This window comes from Xenopus tropicalis, chromosome 10 (genome assembly GCF_000004195.4).
Source record: "Xenopus tropicalis strain Nigerian chromosome 10, UCB_Xtro_10.0, whole genome shotgun sequence".
NCBI lineage: Eukaryota > Metazoa > Chordata > Amphibia > Anura > Pipidae > Xenopus > Xenopus tropicalis.
The window spans coordinates 49,077,882-49,096,241 of record NC_030686.2 but is presented as its reverse complement, the minus strand read 5'-3'; positions in this window follow the sequence as shown (position 1 = coordinate 49,096,241).

The window sequence follows — 18,360 nt, the reverse complement described above, 5'->3', positions numbered from 1 at the left end:
TTTGTAATAGAGAAATAGATGTTGTTTTGTTGACGTAATAAAGTCCTTGATCTCAGGTGAGCGACATGGCAGCTCCCGCCCATAGGTATCAATACAGCTACAGACAGAAGGAATGTTCATACTGAAGGGGCCACTCTGTGCCTGTGATGTAGAATAATCAGTAGAATAATCCCCTTAGATCATGGGGGTTTTATCTACCTACATACATATCTGTGTGGGCCCCTGGGGGGTGCAGAAGATTTGGTTAATGTATTTTGCCCCCCCTGCCGAGAGCTTTGATCTTAGATGTTAAGACCCCCCCCCACATATATTGATCATTGGGGCTCATTATGCAGATGTCACAGATTGGGGGGGGGGGGGCAGGACTTTGATCGTCTGTACTAGAGACAAATAGCAACGGCTCTGCTTATGCCCCTGGGTTTTTAAAGCTGACCAACTGCATAAAAGTACCCACATAGGGAGCAAATCTGTAATAGAGAAGAATATCCGTGTCCCCCCCCCACTGGGCTTTCCAGGAGACCCCCTTCCCTTCCTAATTTCCCTTTACTTGTCATCAGTCTAATTGGCCATGAATGACCCGAGGGCAACAGATGAATATCAGCAACTTATCTGGCGTGTGCCTGCTGCCCTCCTGCCCTCAGGGGGTAAAGAGGAGAAGGTTCCATTAACCCCTTGTGCAATGGGGGGGGGGGGGGGATCAGATAGGTGTGCCACTGTGACAGAATGCTCTGTTATACAGATAGCTAGAATCTCAGCCATAAAGCAGGGCAGGACTGCTGCTTACAATGGGGGGATCAGATAGGATCTGTGCCACTGTGACAGAATGCTCTGTTATACAGATAGCTAGAATCTCAGCCATAAAGCAGGGCAGGACTGCTGCTTACAATGGGGGGATCAGATAGGATCTGTGCCACTGTGACAGAATGCTCTGTTATACAGATAGCTAGAATCTCAGCCATAAAGCAGGGCAGGACTGCTGCTTACAATGGGGGGATCAGATAGGATCTGTGCCACTGTGACAGAATGCTCTGTTATACAGATAGCTAGAATCTCAGCCATAAAGCAGGGCAGGACTGCTGCTTACAATGGGGGGATCAGATAGGATCTGTGCCACTGTGACAGAATGCTCTGTTATACAGATAGCTAGAATCTCAGCCATAAAGCAGGGCAGGACTGCTGCTTACAATGGGGGGATCAGATAGGATCTGTGCCACTGTGACAGAATGCTCTGTTATACAGATAGCTAGAATCTCAGCCATAAAGCAGGGCAGGACTGCTGCTTACAATGGGGGGATCAGATAGGATCTGTGCCACTGTGACAGAATGCTCTGTTATACAGATAGCTAGAATCTCAGCCATAAAGCAGGGCAGGACTGCTGCTTACAATGGGGGGATCAGATAGGATCTGTGCCACTGTGACAGAATGCTCTGTTATACAGATAGCTAGAATCTCAGCCATAAAGCAGGGCAGGACTGCTGCTTACAAGGGGGGGGATCAGATAGGATCTGTGCCACTGTGACAGAATGCTCTGTTATACAGATAGCTAGAATCTCAGCCATAAAGCAGGGCAGGACTGCTGCTTACAAGGGGGGGGATCAGATAGGATCTGTGCCACTGTGACAGAATGCTCTGTTATACAGATAGCTAGAATCTCAGCCATAAAGCAGGGCAGGACTGCTGCTTACAATGGGGGGATCAGATAGGATCTGTGCCACTGTGACAGAATGCTCTGTTATACAGATAGCTAGAATCTCAGCCATAAAGCAGGGCAGGACTGCTGCTTACAATGGGGGGGATCAGATAGGATCTGTGCCACTGTGACAGAATGCTCTGTTATACAGATAGCTAGAATCTCAGCCATAAAGCAGGGCAGGACTGCTGCTTACAATGGGGGGATCAGATAGGATCTGTGCCACTCTGACAGAATGCTCTGTTATACAGATAGCTAGAATCTCAGCCATAAAGCAGGGCAGGACTGCTGCTTACAATGGGGGGATCAGATAGGATCTGTGCCACTGTGACAGAATGCTCTGTTATACAGATAGCTAGAATCTCAGCCATAAAGCAGGGCAGGACTGCTGCTTACAATGGGGGGGATCAGATAGGATCTGTGCCACTGTGACAGAATGCTCTGTTATACAGATAGCTAGAATCTCAGCCATAAAGCAGGGCAGGACTGCTGCTTACAATGGGGGGATCAGATAGGATCTGTGCCACTGTGACAGAATGCTCTGTTATACAGATAGCTAGAATCTCAGCCATAAAGCAGGGCAGGACTGCTGTAACTCTTTATCAGACCATAAAATGCCTAATGTAGCTTCTTTCCACATTTACAAATCCTTTATTTTCCTTCACTGGCCAATGAGCACAAGTTCCGGCCTATTCTATTGGGCGGCTGTTACACATTATATTTATACATCTAATTGGTTTCAGCTGCTTCCATTGATCATCCCTGGCAGGAGTGGGGTTAACCAAGCGATTCCTTAGGGGGAAGTGGCTTTTAATTGGCTGAACACAATGGCCGGGTCCCGGGGGGGGGGCAGTTTGATGCACAGACAATGGGCGACTGATAAGCGCGACATCTTGGGAGTCAGAGCTCGGACTTCATTAACTCTCATGAATTGCAAAGTCATCTTTATTAAGGGCAGATCCCCCTGCCCCGCACCATCTGCTCCATATCACTACCCCCCCCCCCGGGGCTATAATAACCTCCCCCTTTCATAAGTGAATCTCTTAATTAAAGTGAAGGTAATGGAACAACATGGCTTCCTTACAGCCGACGTATCCTTATACTAAAGCAACTTATAATAGGGGCACACAATGAACATAAACGGAAGGCAAACACTGAGCATGCTGGGAGTTGTAGTTCAGCATCAGCTAAATATTGAAGATCACAATTGCCAAGAAAGTCTGAAAATCTACCCAAATGGATATATAGGGTGCTCGCCCAGCTTGGGTCTGATCATGTGACTTGCATCCCATTAATCCCATTTCCCCGAGGGGGGGGATGTTCTTACATTGTTTATTTATGTATAAATTCATAAATAAATAAATAGATAAATAAATAAATAGATATATTTGGCTAAAGAGGCAAAACAAACAAAGCACTGAGTTTTTATTACAGAGAAACATTCCTTTTGGCAAATCCCCCACTGGCCACTAGAGGGCGCATGAGACCTTCCTATTTCCCCTTTGATCCCTGCTGGAGTATTTTTGATAGAATGTGGCAAATTTAATAAAGAACGCAGTGCAGAAAATCCCATAATGAGCCTTATAATAATCCCGCTGGCAGAAACCGCACGGAGATAAGTGTCAGCTTCAAGGGCCGGGTTTCTGCCCCCGACACAAACCCCTCAGTCGGTTCTTTTCCAGGGAATGGGGGGTTTCGCTTTCATCTCATAAATTCCCACTTATGGGGATAAAGCAAAGATCTCAACTCTGGTTCCAAAAAACGACGCTGAACAGCAATTGTTTATATTCTCTGCACTGCTGGTTCTGACTCCTGAAACAATGTATCCGCCATGCTATGTAATAGCTGTTTCAACAGTCAGACAGAATGAATATCGGAGAGTCAGTTCATTTGGGGGAGAGGAGATTTGGGACTTTCTGTTTTTTATCATTATAATCTCGTTAGCCTCGTTCAATTAAACATTAGTTCAAGGTCCGGGTTCCGAGTATTAATTTGTTCCCTAATTCTCTGGGGCAGATGTCACTGTGTCTCATGTGAAAGTACCTGGAAGGGACCAATGAATGTTTAATGGGAGTGCAATTAGCACATTAAATAGCGAGAACTGATACCGTGCTAACGAACCCCGGGATAATTAGTATGTGCCTCCGAGGGCAATTCCAAAGGTGAGTCTCCTATATAGCACCTGCCTGTAATTCCTCTACTGGGATATTGGGGTGAGTGCTTATTTGTGCCCTGGGTACCCCTGGAACTATAGCGGGGTGACTGTTACCCCAATGTTTCTATATATCTGTAACCTTGTTATGGGCTAAGGGGGCCCAGCCTGAAGGCCAGTTAGGGGGGATTTGGGGTGAGTGCTTATTTGTGCCCTGGGTACCCCTGGAACTATAGCAGGGTGACTGTTACCCCAATGTTTCTATATATCTGTAACCTTGTTATGGGCTAAGGGGGCCCAGCCTGAAGGCCAGTTAGGGGGGGATTTGGGGTGAGTGCTTATTTGTGCCCTGGGTACCCCTGGAACTATAGCAGGGTGACTGTTACCCCAATGTTTCTATATATCTGTAACCTTGTTATGGGCTAAGGGGGCCCAGCCTGAAGGCCAGTTAGGGGGGGATTTGGGGTGAGTGCTTATTTGTGCCCTGGGTACCCCTGGAACTATAGCGGGGTGACTGTTACCCCAATGTTTCTATATATCTGTAACCTTGTTATGGGCTAAGGGGGCCCAGCCTGAAGGCCAGTTAGGGGGGGATTTGGGGTGAGTGCTTATTTGTGCCCTGGGTACCCCTGGAACTATAGCGGGGTGACTGTTACCCCAATGTTTCTATATATCTGTAACCTTGTTATGGGCTAAGGGGGCCCAGCCTGAAGGCCAGTTAGGGGGGGATATTGGGGTGAGTGCTTATTTGTGCCCTGGGTACCCCTGGAACTATAGCGGGGTGACTGTTACCCCAATGTTTCTATATATCTGTAACCTTGTTATGGGCTAAGGGGGCCCAGCCTGAAGGCCAGTTAGGGGGGGATTTGGGGTGAGTGGGTATTTGTGCCCTGGGTACCCCTGGAACTATAGCAGGGTGACTGTTACCCCAATGTTTCTATATATCTGTAACCTTGTTATGGGCTAAGGGGGCCCAGCCTGAAGGCCAGTTAGGGGGGATTTGGGGTGAGTGCTTATTTGTGGCCTGGGTACCCCTGGAACTATAGCGGGGTGACCATTACCCCAATGTTTCTATATATCTGTAACCTTGTTATGGGCTAAGGGGGCCCAGCCTGAAGGCCAGTTAGGGGGGATTTGGGGTGAGTGCTTATTTGTGCCCTGGGTACCCCTGGAACTATAGCGGGGTGACTGTTACCCCAATGTTTCTATATATCTGTAACCTTGTTATGGGCTAAGGGGGCCCAGCCTGAAGGCCAGTTAGGGGGGGATTTGGGGTGAGTGCTTATTTGTGCCCTGGGTACCCCTGGAACTATAGCGGGGTGACTGTTACCCCAATGTTTCTATATATCTGTAACCTTGTTATGGGCTAAGGGGGCCCAGCCTGAAGGCCAGTTAGGGGGGGATTTGGGGTGAGTGCTTATTTGTGGCCTGGGTACCCCTGGAACTATAGCGGGGTGACCATTACCCCAATGTTTCTATATATCTGTAACCTTGTTATGGGCTAAGGGGGCCCAGCCTGAAGGCCAGTTAGGGGGGATTTGGGGTGAGTGCTTATTTGTGCCCTGGGTACCCCTGGAACTATAGCGGGGTGACTGTTACCCCAATGTTTCTATATATCTGTAACCTTGTTATGGGCTAAGGGGGCCCAGCCTGAAGGCCAGTTAGGGGGGGATTTGGGGTGAGTGCTTATTTGTGCCCTGGGTACCCCTGGAACTATAGCGGGGTGACTGTTACCCCAATGTTTCTATATATCTGTAACCTTGTTATGGGCTAAGGGGGCCCAGCCTGAAGGCTTAGTATAGAAAGCTGCTCCTGGCCTCCTCATGTAAGACATTTTTCTAGTACAACAGTTCAAAGGCTGAATTCTCCAATCTTACTCTGCCATCTTTATTCTCCCAATGGCATTTTACTTGACAATCCCATACAATTATTAATGCTTTGCAACTTTCAAAGCCTCTCTGTGCTCCCATTGGCCAGCCGTCAATTACAAAGAGAATGGGGATTTTTTTCCACCAAATCATAATTAGCCGTTTCTCGCCCCTGGTCGGAATTAGAAGCTCATTAATTAATTGGAGCAGGAAGCCCGGGCAGGTCAGTTCCTACTGTTGGGACAAATTGCCGCCCAGGGTTCATTGAGCCGCTTGGGCCGTATCTCCCTTGTGACGCCCAAAGGGGCCTCAATTAGTCCTTCAGCAATTTCAGAATAAAAACAATTCCCTCCTTTCCTCATTAGAACTTGAAAGGACGTGGAAGGAGCTTCCTGGGGTTTTATGGACACTGATTGGGCGAGACAATAGACTCCGTTCAGGTTGAGCCGAGATCGCGTAAAACCTCCTTTGGTGGCTAAATTGCAGGTTGAGAGAGGATAATGGGAGATTGATTAGGGTTAATAGACTTATTTCTGCAGGTCACGCCGCACAGCATTGTGGGTCGGAGCCTCACAACACTCATATTATCGCCAGTCATAAATCAGACGCCGCCGAGGCAATTGAGACTTTCCTTTCCCCTCAGTGGCCGGTAACAATTGGCCTTTGTTTCGGTCGGGGGCCCACGGCTTGTGTTTGTCCCTCACAAAGTCTCCCCCGGAATGAGGTTGCAGGATGCTGAGAAAACCTCAATGGCTTAGAGGAATTTCCCAGTTTGCTTTTCCGTAATTCCGACGGTTACGGTTTTGTTGGGGTGGTGGGAATGCGGTTCTGCCAAGGTGCCGCTCTTATATACCCAAAAGGCCAAGAATGTTGGGCAGAGCCGTGTGGTTACCAGTGGAAAACCCTAAATAGCTTCTGTTGGGCATGGAAAACTTCTAACCTCCCCCCCCCAGCATCTTTATAGTTTGTCCCCTTCTGGAATAATCTTGGTCAACAGTCAGAACACGTTTGGACCCCCTTGAAACCACTTTTGTTCCTACTCTTTATATTGGACAAGCCAATCTTCTTCGCTGGTGAGACTGTAGCCTCCAGGGCTTATTTCATATGGGGCAAAATGTATCTATTGTAGCCCAAAGGTTGGTGGTGGTCCTCCTTGAGTTCATATGTTCTCCATGTGCCTTACATAGTTACATAGGGTTGAAAAAAGACCAGAGTCTATCAAGTTCAACCCTTGCAAGTCTGGGGTTTCTTTTGGGTTTTGGATTTCCTTCCACCAAAGTCCACCCCAGTCAGGTCCCCTTCCCCAACTGCATGAAGTGCTTTGACCAAGGCTACTCTCTTCCACCATACCTGGTCTTTAAATGTAGAGCGGCAAAATGGGGTGGCCATGTCTGGTGCCTGGGCTCCCCAATTTTGAGCCAATCTGGTCCTGGTTTCCAACGTACATGTTTCTTGCCATTAATAACACAGGGGAGTGTGGGCAGGCTTCTGTTGGGCAGAGAAAACTTCTTACCCCCCCAGAACCTTTATAGTTTGTTCCCTATAATTCCGGGCCCTTCTGGAATAATCTTGGTCAACAGTCAGAACACGTATGGACCCCCTTGAAACCACTTTTGTTCCTACTCTTTATATTGGACAAGCCAATCTTCTTCACTGGTGAGACTGAAGCCTTCAGGGCTTATTTCATATGGGGCAAAATGTATATATTGTAGCCCAATGGTTGGTGGTGGTTGCACCACTGGGGTCCTCCTTGAGTTCATATGTTCTCCATGTGTCTTACATAGTTACATAGGGATGAAAAAAGACCAGAGTCTATCAAGTTCAACCCTTCCAAGTCTGGGTTTCTTTTGGTTTGGAAGTCCACCCCGGTCAGGTCCCCTTCCCCAACTGCATGAAGTGCTTTGACCCAGGCTCCTCCCTTCCATCATACCTGGTCTTTAAATGTAGAGCGGCAAAATGGGATGGCCATGTCTGGTGCCTGGGCTCCCCAATTTTGAGCCAATCTAGTCCTGGTTTCCAACGTACATGTTATTGGCCAGTAATAACACAGGGGAGTGTGGGCACCAGATGCGATGGAACCAGACATTTAATCTGAACATTTATAGACCAGTAATGGGTGCAACGACTAAGGGGACCTTATCATAAGGTGGGGGAAAGTGTATGGCTACCTGTGTAAGGGCATTTTTTCATGGGGCATGGCCTTCCTTCCTTCTTGAAATAGGAAATCATTACTGTTATCAAGTATGTTGGCTCTAGGGGAAGTTCTACTCTTCCATTCGCCAATCTCCAAAACCAGTCGTTGGGCTCCCATTGGCGTTACAGCCTCCAATCAACCCTTTAGAGACAGACCTGCTAACATCATTTACATATTTTTGTATAGACCCCCGTATGGCTTTGTCAGTTCCCCCGGATACCCTTAATAAAAAAAAAACAAATTAGCCCCCGGTTATACAAAAAGAGCTGTCAAACACCCTTTACAAATCATCTGCCATTGTTTTGCCCGCTAGGACCCCCACAGGAGCAAAGTCTTTGTGGTTTCACCCCCAACTTAAACAGCTTCAAATTCAAACAGCAACTCTGTCCTGAGAAATGATAGCTCCAAGCGTGTTGGGCAACAGGTAGAAGGCAAATTATAGCCCATATCTTCTGTATCTTCTCAAAAGGTCTTCACTGTAATGTGGACTACAGCCAACCAGCTATGGTGATGGCCTTGCTTGGTTCATGGGGCTCCAAAGCAAAGGGGCATTTGTCCAGGGCTTTCTATTCTATATCTACTCAAAAGGTCTTCACTGTAATATGGGCTACAGCCAACCAGCTAAGGTGATGGCCCTGTTTGGTTCATGGGGCTAAAAAGCAAAAATGGGCATTTGTCCAGGACTTTCTATTCTATATATACTCAAAAGGTCTTCACTGTAATATGGGCTACAGCCAACCAGCTACGGTGATGGCCCTGCTTGGTTCATTGGGCTCCAAAGCAAAAGGGGGATTTGTCCAGGGCTTTCTTTTCTATATATACTCAAAAGGTCTTCACTGATACTTCTGGAAGCCTCTTGATCCCACCATAAACTCAAGTGTAACCCTTCTTTGCTCTACGGAGCAACCGGCCATGCATGTTCCTTGGCTGCCCAGGTTTGATTCGTAGTTAAGTGCATAATTTTTTAAAAAACATGGGTTACCTTCCCCTTATAAGTGGTAGGGAACGTTGTCCTCACCAGGAACAGAGGTTGCATGAACGTTAAATGAAGGCAAACTACTCCTTTATCTGAAGGCTCTTCACCTCCTTGTTCCTCATGGGTTTCTTGGCTGTCCAAGTGGAGGTTCTGCACCTAGATGTGGCCTCCATGAACGATCTCCTTTGGCACCATAATCTGCCCCACAGTGTACCCTTTGTTTGCTCGATGGGCAACAATGTTTTACTAGAGATCAAGAGGAAGGTCCGTTTGAGACCTACTGTAAGTCTCCCCACATATAAATGAGCACACTGTGCCGCAGGTTCCCACTAATAATAACAAATATTGGATGATTATCCGTCGGATTGACTCATCTTGTTGCCGTCAGCGCTTCTTTAAATAAATTCCGGCAGAGGGGAGCGCAGATCTGAGCAGCCGGAGTTAATACACGAGGGGAATTTGCATTTTAATGGCTCGGCTGAGCGGCGGCGGGAATAAATGGCAGCACTTTATCAGAGGATTATTCACTCCGCCCGCCGGCCGCGTGGGAATCTTCTGCGCAGTTTGTCTTCCAAACGGAGCGTTCCAAGTTTCAGTTAAACTAATCTCCTAATATATTTTATATTTATATTAACTGGTTCTGAGAAGTAAAGTCCAGAATATGTTCCCTAGGCTGGGGGACGACTGCCGGGGCAATTGGGCTCGTGCTCATTCACCAATGACTATTCTTCCCTTATTGGGTCAAGAGCTTTGGCTGCTGAATATCTGGCGGCAACCAGGGCCCCAGGTGGGGAGACAATAGATGTAATAGATATAAAACTAAAGCTCATGTTTTGAGGGAAAACCCAATATGTCCCCTCTGGCTGTTGGTTGGGGGCCAGTACAACTGGAATTCCTTATGGAGAAGAAACCCCAAAAGGACTTGAAGCAGAACCAGGTAATATGGCTAATGAGTTTCTGGAAAGACCTTGGGCCAAAGAGACAGCAGAACCAGATAATATGGCTAATGAGTTTCTAGAAAGAACTTGGAGCCAACGATATATCAGAACCAGGTTATATGGCTAATGAGTTTCTGGAACGAACTTGGGCCAAAGAGACAGCAGAACCAGATAATATGGCTAATGAGTTTTTGGAAAGAACTTGGAGCCAACGATATATCAGAACCAGGTTATTTGGCTAATGAGTTTCTGGAAAGACCTTGGGCCAAAGAGACAACAGAACCAGATAATATGGCTAATGAGTTTCTGGAACGAACTTGGACCAAAGAGACATCAGAACCAGATAATATGGCTAATGAGTTTCTAGAAAGAACTTGGAGCCAAAGATATATCAGAACCAGGTTATTTGGCTAATGAGTTTCTGGAAAGACCTTGGGCCAAAGAGACAGCAGAACCAGATAATATGGCTAATGAGTTTCTAGAAAGAACTTGGAGCCAACGATATATCAGAACCAGGTTATATGGCTAATGAGTTTCTGGAACGAACTTGGGCCAAAGAGACAGCAGAACCAGATAATATGGCTAATGAGTTTTTGGAAAGAACTTGGAGCCAACGATATATCAGAACCAGGTTATTTGGCTAATGAGTTTCTGGAAAGACCTTGGGCCAAAGAGACAACAGAACCAGATAATATGGCTAATGAGTTTCTGGAACGAACTTGGACCAAAGAGACATCAGAACCAGATAATATGGCTAATGAGTTTCTAGAAAGAACTTGGAGCCAAAGATATATCAGAACCAGATAATATGGCTAATGAGTTTCTAGAAAGAACTTGGAGCCAAAGATATATCAGAACCAGATAATATGGCTAATGAGTTTCTAGAAAGAACTTGGAGCCAAAGATATATCAGAACCAGATAATATGGCTAATGAGTTTCTAGAAAGACCTTGGGCCAAAGAGACAGCAGAACCAGATAATATGGCTAATGAGTTTCTGGAAAGAACTTGGGCCAAAGAGACAGCCAGGGTCGGACTGGGGGGTGCAGGGCCCACCGGGGCTCCCGCCCCAGGGGCCCTGCAGGTGCCCCAGCCGCGTCCCCTAACCCCCCCAAGGGCCCCCCTAACCCCCCCGAAGGGCCCCCCTAACCCCCCCGAAGGGCCCCCGCCTGACGTCCTCCCCGAGCGCGTATAAATTGAACGCGTCGGGGAGGAACAGTCAGTAGCGGGGAGCGCCGGCAAAGGTCGGACTGGGCCGCTGGGGCCCACTAGGGCCGGGGCCCACCGGGATTTTTCCCGGTGTCCCGGCGGCCCAGTCCGACCCTGGAGACAGCAGAACCAGATAATATGGCTAATGAATTTCTGGAAAGAACTTGGATCAAAGAGACAGCAGAACCAGATAATATGGCTAATGAATTTCTGGAAAGAACTTGGATCAAAGAGACAGCAGAGCCAGATAAATGAGTTTCTAGAAAGAACTTGGAGCCAAATATATATCAGAACCAGATAATATGGCTAATGAGATTCTGGAAAGAACTTGGAGCCAAAGAAAAACCAGATCCAGATAATATGGCTAATGAGTTTCTGGACAGAACTTGGAGCCAAAGATATATCACAACCATATAATATGGCTAATGAGTTTCTGGAAAGAACTTGGAGCCAAAGATATATCACAACCATATAATATGGCTAATGAGTTTCTGGAAAGAACTTGGACCAAAGAGACAGCAGAACCAGGTAAATGAGTTTCTAGAAAGAACTTGGAGCCAAGGATATATCAGAACCAGATAATATGGCTAATGAGCTTCTGGAAAGAACTTGGACCAAAGATACAGCAGAACCAGGTAAATGAGTTTCTAGAAAGAACTTGGAGCCAACAATATATCAGATCCATGTAATATGGCTAATGAGATTCTTGAAAGGACTAGGAGCCAGAGATATATCAGATCCTGGTAATATGGCTAATGATGGTGAACGTGTTCTATCAACTGTCCCAAACACGCCATGGCCACCATATTTTGTGAGGATTGTGATCACTGAAGGGTCGGGGCAGTCACCCTGTTGAGAAAAGGAATAATGTTCCACAATAAACAACGATCCATTTTATGGGGCAGCACAATAATCAGTTTATTTGTATTAAACATGGGCTGCCCTTATAGCTCACCTCATGCCTTCAGATTGAATGTGTCATGTGATCAATAATGTCCGCGGCTCAGATGGATCATGTTTGGTGCCCAGCTATTGGCTTCCTTTATTTGCATTACAAATGTTTCAGGTCCCAAACTTGTAGCCATTGATTACTAAACAGAGGGTGAGTATAGGGGGCTTCAAAGGAAAGGGCTAGTAGCCACTGCATCATCAGGTTGGTTGCCATTGCTCCATGGTAACAGATGGTGTAAATCTTATCTCTTTCTCCCCATCAAAGCTCTGGCTCCAGTGTTGCCGGGACTCCTCCTGGCTAAGACAATGGCTGAAGAGGGAGACAAAGAGGAGCTGAAGTGCAGTAAAATCCAATTGGGGTGGGGGCGGGGGGGTCCCATAGCTCAGCCTTTGTGTCTCACTTCACTTGCTCTCCATTAAACTCCACTGAAAGCTCTTTTACAGTTGCCTCTTTACAAGCCTTGCGCGTCTCCACCACAACCTAAGAGATGAGGTCCCTCAGAAAAGAAAAACAACAAAAAGACGGGGGGGGTTGGGTATTTTGTTGGCTATTTTCCCCTTAAATAATGATAACTAAGCCGTGAAATTGGCCACTCCGAAATGCTGGGAATTTGCAATTAATTGAGGCATTTTAACAGCCTTGATGGTCTGTAGTCAACGTCTCTTGATCTGGGCAACACGACAAACAGACAACACAAACAATCGGGCCAGTAACGTTCTATCGTGGGCACCCAAACACATGGGTTATGGGTATAATCTGATTGGTTCCTTATTGGCTCACACCATAAGGAGAAATGGATAATGGCGTCCAAGTGGTGTCAATGGGGATCCATGTCTTTCCAGAAACTCATTAGCCATATTACCTGGTTCTGCTGTCTCTTTGGCCCAAGGTCTTTCCAGAAACTCATTAGCCATATTACCTGGTTCTGATATATTGACTGGGCAGTGCCCACACCTGAAAAGATTACAAAGGTGCCCTGCTATGATTGGATACAGACATTATTCCATCAAGGTGGGTCTCCCTATAACAGAGGCTATGGAATCATGGCAGAATGTACTGAAGTGTGCCACAAGCAACATGGCGCCCAAGCTACAGAATGTATAGGGATTCTGCCTTAAGGTGGCCATACATGTAACAATCCTGGCGAGGTCGCCAAGCGAACGGATCTTCTCCCGATATCCCCACCTATGGATGGGCCATATCGGGGGGAATTTAGGCTAATTCGGTCCTTTGGCCACTGTGCAGTCGGTTCGTGGACCACATCAACGAGCCAATGTGGTCCCCAATCCGACTGAATTTTTTAACCTGCCTGATCGATATCTGCCAGATTTGAGGCCAGATGTCAGTCGGACAGGCAGTCGTTGCTGCCCCTACATGGGCCAATAAGCTGCTGAATTGGTCCAAGGGACCCATATCGGCAACTACAATCGGCCCGTGTATGGGGACCTTTAGAGAACCCTCTGCCCAATGGGCTGTGTGGCACAACATATTAATGGCCAATGCCAGTGATGGCGCCACTCTTCCTTTGATCATTGGTCCCTACTGTGGCATTCTAGCATGCCAACACATTAAACCACTGGCCGGGGGTAAGGCCGAGGCAGCCATGTTCCTGCTGGTGCCACCCTCTGCACTAAGTGGCGGATTTCCAATCCAACGGGTAGAGTGCAACCAGACCCCGGGCCGGGTACTTTTGTTAATTAGCACTGAGGCTTGCACTTTTGCACTTGCTTCTGTGGGGGTCAAAGTGAATGACCCCTAAGATCTTTAAAATAGGACCTATTGTGCCCCAAGAAGAGATTTGGTGAAATATATGTTTTTTTTTTTAGCTGTAAGGTGGTGTCCTTCATCAGTACCAGGATCTCCAGGATTCCCAGAAGCACACGATTGGGTAAGAATTCTTGGGGGATTTAATAACCCAACGAGTTCAGGTCGTCCTTATGGGGGAAAGTCGGTGAGTGCCAGCATCTGAAAGGGCATTTATTGCCCACTTTTGCCCTAGAGGGGAGCAGTTAACGCCAATGAGAAGATGTTGAACCTACATCAATAGTCCATTGGGCAGAGCAGTACTGGGTGCCCATTGCCCCCTCTGGAGTTGCCCCTGCCACTGGCAAGTGTAATTCTTTGCTGGAATGGGGAATATAGAGTTGGTCTGTTTCTGTGCCACGGGCAATGGAGGGCAATAGAGGAGGGGCAACACATAGTGGAATGGGGTAGTATGGCACTTCTTTGTATGCCACCAAAACTACAGGTCTGGGTGCCAACTTCGCAACAGGACCCACCACCTTGCTTTACGGCAGCTTCCCCAGAGTCCTCCCATTGGGTGCTAAAGAATTAGAATTTCTGTCCAAAAATCTAATTCCAGCGCATGGTTAATTGGTTCTGCTGTCATTGGCCAATGGAATACAGAGGAGTGAGTAGCCCAATGGCCACGGCTGGGTTGCCATAGTCGGAACCTGTTTCTGCTTTACCAACAGACCGAGCAGTGACATTCCTTCCCTTGCTCAGGGGGCTCTGACGGGGGTCCCTGATTAATAGCCATGTTTGTTATGGAGGCAGTTAGCCATGGCCGGCTCAGAGGAGGATTGTTTTACCCCCAGGGGAAGCAGTTCATTCAGGCATTCAATGCTAAGTGGCAGGAAGGGCCGAGAGGAACAGGTAAATAGACCGACTGTGTCTTTGATCAGTTACCCTCGCACTGACCTGCTGATTGGATCAGAACCTGTAGATATCCTGCACCCTGAATGAGCTCAATGCTCCTCTCTGTCTCGCTATTAGGGCCCACCCAACGGCCAACAGACCCCCACCCAAATACCCCTTCAGAGGGCACCCCCAATGAACCATTCACCCCATAGTTCTCCTGGTGCCTTGGTGGCCCAACCCAAACCCTAGACTTAGTTGACTATGTTCAACCTCAGGTCAATGAACTCAACAGCACCCCAATATTTCATTAGTCCCCTTTCAACATCATCATCCGTTCTTCATTGTGGGGCATGGAGAGGATCCAGTCTCATGTAGATTCTGGCTCTGCTTCTGCTCTGGGTTCCTCTACAGGAGGGGCAAGTGTCAAAGTTCTATTCCCAGTTACCCCAGAGAGTTTATGTTTAATGATCATTATTAAATCAGCTCCAGAGCTGTTGTTCATGAGTCGGAATAAGAGGTGCGCTCATAACTGGTCTGAAGTCACTTCCTACAGGTCTGTTTATGTTCTCTACTTAGATGAGACCCTGAAAGTTCACTGTTGTAGCCCCAGCCCCAGCAGTTGGTACAGGTATGGGATCCGTTACCCAGAAACCCGTTATCCAGAAAGTTCTGAATCATGGGAAGGCTGTCTCCCATAGACATCCCTGTTCTCTGTAATACGAGGCAAAACAAACCTATAGAGTTTATTTAATGGTTAAATGATTCCCTTTTCTCTGTAATAATAAAACAGTACCTGTACTTGATCCCAACTAAGATATAATTACCCCTTATTGGGGCAGAACAGCCCTATTGGGTTTATTTCATGGTTAAATGATTCCCTTTTCTCTGTAATAATAAAACAGTACCTGTACTTGATCCCAACTAAGATATAATTACCCCTTATTGGGGGCAGAACAGCCCTATTGGGTTTATTTAATGGTTAAATGATTCCCTTTTCTCTGTAATAATAAAACAGTACCTGTACTTGATCCCAACTAAGATATAATTACCCCTTATTGGGGCAGAACAGCCCTATTGGGTTTATTTCATGGTTAAATGATTCCCTTTTCTCTGTAATAATAAAACAGTACCTGTACTTGATCCCAACTAAGATATAATTACCCCTTATTGGGGCAGAACAGCCCTATTGGGTTTATTTCATGGTTAAATGATTCCCTTTTCTCTGTAATAATAAAACAGTACCTGTACTTGATCCCAACTAAGATATAATTACCCCTTATTGGGGCAGAACAGCCCTATTGGGTTTATTTAATGGTTAAATGATTCCCTTTTCTCTGTAATAATAAAACAGTACCTGTACTTGATCCCAACTAAGATATAATTACCCCTTATTGGGGGCAGAACAGCCCTATTGGGTTTATTTCATGGTTAAATGATTCCCTTTTCTCTGTAATAATAAAACAGTACCTGTACTTGATCCCAACTAAGATATAATTACCCCTTATTGGGGGCAGAACAGCCCTATTGGGTTTATTTAATGGTTAAATGATTCCCTTTTCTCTGTAATAATAAAACAGTACCTGTACTTGATCCCAACTAAGATATAATTACCCCTTATTGGGGCAGAACATCCCTATTGGGTTTATTTAATGTTCAAATGATTTTTTAGCAGACTTAAGGTAGGGAGATCCAAATTATGGAAAGATCCCCTATCTGGAAAACCCAAGGTCCCGAGCATTCTGGGTAACAGGTCCCGTACCAGTAAGACACAGGTAGAGTATAGAGACAGGGGTAACCCCAGTGCCTGTGGGACAAGGGGCTATAAAGGAGTTAAATTAAAGAGGGCAGGGTAATTAAGGACACTGACACTATAATTGTCCCCTTTAATGGGCAATTTGCTTCAGTGCAATGGCAGCCCGGGGGCCCTAATAATGCAAATTGGGTCACTTAAATGCACTTTATTTCCTATGGGGGGGGGGGGCTCAGCTGGAGCGCGGCCTGGATTTCACACTTGGAACCCAAATGGCCCATTAAACCCTATGGCCGTCCCTTTCTGCCCCTGCCATATAAAGTGCCAATATCCCAAGAGCTCGCAATTAGACAAATACCTGCAATAAATGAGTATTTACCTATTCTCGTGTATTCGTGCCCCCACCTTCCACCCCCCGGCCCAGTTTCAACATTCATTGGTTCTGGTATTCGGCTCAATCCAAAAACGAGAGGTTTAATGTTTCCCCAATTAAAGGGGAAGTAAACCTTTCCTATTGTGAATTGCTGAGTATCGGCTGAGACACTTACTCATCTGTACCCCACATATATTGGGGTGGGGTGTCGGCTACAAGCTCGTGGGTAGCAGTGGCAATGGATGGGGCAATTGGGATCCATGGAGGGGATTCCCTGGGGTATCAGCATTAATGGGAACCCCAATGTCGCCGCTTATTTATGGCACTAAAATGGATGCAGTTGCGCCAAAAAAGTTGCGCATTTTGCTAATTTTTTGCGCTTTTTCCCGACGTTTCATGAATTTTCCGGTGAAGCGGAACGGGACAGATTGGCTCATCACTGCCCATATAATGCCCCCCCGGCCGACGTGCGTCAGACACTGGCTAAGTGTGTCAGGCTCAGCCGTTTTACCCAGCGCCGGCATTTCCATTAGGACTTTATTGGGCGCCGTTTGAAGGGATTAGGAGCAGAGCAGATAATCCCAACTTTGAACATTTAGTGCTGCGCCGGCAGAGCGATAGATGCCCACGCGTTCCTCTGATGGGGGCTGATTGGGGAGGCAGAAGGCAAAGCGCCCCGGGGGCTTATCTCTGCTGAGCAGCAATGGAAGAGATGGGGGGGGGGCGAGGTGTCTGACAGCCGCAGATATCTGGGCCGAGGCAGAATAAGGATCATTGGTATCATAAGGATACAGCAGAACCCCCAGCCGGTGTACGCTCAGGAATACTGCTATATTCTATAGGGAAGGCAATATGGCATTGGGGGTCCAGGGGCCTCCAGAGAGGAGGTGAATTTCATGCCCCCCTATAATAAACATTAGATGTTGCTATAGTTTTATATACAGAGATGGGTTTCCAGGGTCAGACTGGGCCGCCGGGACCCCGGGAAAAAACCCGGTGGGCACCGGCCCTAGTGGGCCCCGGCGGCCCAGGCCCAACCCTTAAACTTATGCGCTCAGGGGAGGGCGTCGGGTGGGGGACCCTGCAGGGGGGATTTTAGGGAGGCTCAGCGGGGGCTCCTGTGGGGGGGGTAAGGAAGGCTCAGCAGGGTCCCCCGCAGGGGTTGGTAAGGGGGGGCTCTGCAGGGTCCCCCGCAGGGGGTTAGGGGGTGCGGGCTAGTGGGGGCACCATGGCGATTGACACAGTCTGTATTCGGGCATTTTCCTATCCCCAAACACTGGGGTATAACCCTATCCCCAAACACTGGGGTACCCCCTATCCCCAAACACTGGGGTATCCCCCTATCCCCAAGCACTGTGGTACCCCCCTATCCCCAAGCACTGTGGTACCCCCCTATCCCCAAACACTGGTGTATCCCCCTATCCCCAAACACTGGGGTATCCCCCTATCCCCAAGCACTGTGGTACCCCCCTATCCCCAAACACTGGGGTACCCCCCTATCCCCAAGCACTGTGGTACCCCCCTATCCCCAAACACTGGTGTATCCCCCTATCCCCAAACACTGGGGTATCCCCCTATCCCCAAGCACTGTGGTACCCCCCCTATCCCCAAACACTGG